The sequence below is a fragment of the Rhagoletis zephyria genome, unplaced genomic scaffold (assembly GCF_001687245.7).
Source record: "Rhagoletis zephyria isolate East Lansing unplaced genomic scaffold, Rhagoletis_zephyria_1.1 Rzeph_scaffold_05726, whole genome shotgun sequence".
NCBI classification, from domain to species: Eukaryota; Metazoa; Arthropoda; class Insecta; order Diptera; family Tephritidae; genus Rhagoletis; species Rhagoletis zephyria.
In genome coordinates this window covers 33,312-34,173 of record NW_016162809.1, presented here as the reverse complement: position 1 = coordinate 34,173, position 862 = coordinate 33,312, and the positions used below count along the sequence as shown (strand labels likewise).

Here is an 862-nt window from a genome sequence, read left to right as displayed (position 1 = left end):
ACTACACTATCGACGATTTCGACATCATGCATGTAACATGTGATCGATAAAGCAGTCGTTGTACTTAATCGGAGCTTCTGCCTCCGATTTGTGCTAATCAGACATTGAACAACCGGCCCTTAGGGTTCTGGTCTACTGGTTATCACCAGTACTCATTATCGACGATTTCGCCATCATGCATAAAACATGTGATCGATAAAGCAGTCGTTGTATTTAACCGGAGCTTCTCCCTCCGATTTGTGAAAACCAGACATTGAACAACCGGCCCTAATACAAGCACCATCCAAAATTCCCGATATTCAATGCCTGTTAATTGTTGTGTTCTTTATTGAGTTTGTATTTAGATACAGTTTGTATTCATATCAGAGCTGGAAAACTATCGATGGTCGTGGATGGGGATGGAACAGCTTGACTAAATTTTGGGGTAAATGTTGCTGTTGTGCACTTTCGTCTACCCAAATCAGCTAGTCTATTAATAGTTGCCGTCTGTCCTATTGGTAATTGCTGCAAAATAACTAATTTCATTTATTTAATTATAAATAAGGGAAAAATCGAAGCAAACTTACCATTCGGACAATATTTTTCGCCATTTTTTTCAGTCTGCACACGAATGTGCTAACGAGGACGTAAACAAATTCAAGCATATTGTTGCATTCTGCAGTACTCTTTAAAAGTTTTGAAAATCTTTAAAATTATTATATTAAAACTTAATAATAACAATATTTCCAGTGTCGAAATCAAAACGAAAGTTTATAAATTGTATTTTTAAAAAACAATCATCGCATATATGTACATACAGTATCGGTCATATCTATAGCACGCCATTTCAAAGTGATATTGTGTGCCACTTATGTTTATTTAT

At 35.6% G+C, this 862-nt stretch overlaps 1 long non-coding RNA gene across 1 annotated transcript; it reads right to left on the bottom strand.

Annotated features, from left to right (window-relative positions):
• Positions 1 to 212: 212 nt before the first annotated feature.
• On the bottom strand, positions 213 to 754 carry LOC108372410 (uncharacterized). Its single transcript, XR_001848859.1, has 2 exons — positions 567 to 754; positions 213 to 504 (listed from the first exon to the last, which is right to left on the bottom strand). It is a non-coding gene; the product is annotated as an uncharacterized LOC108372410 (long non-coding RNA).
• Positions 755 to 862: the final 108 nt, after the last annotated feature.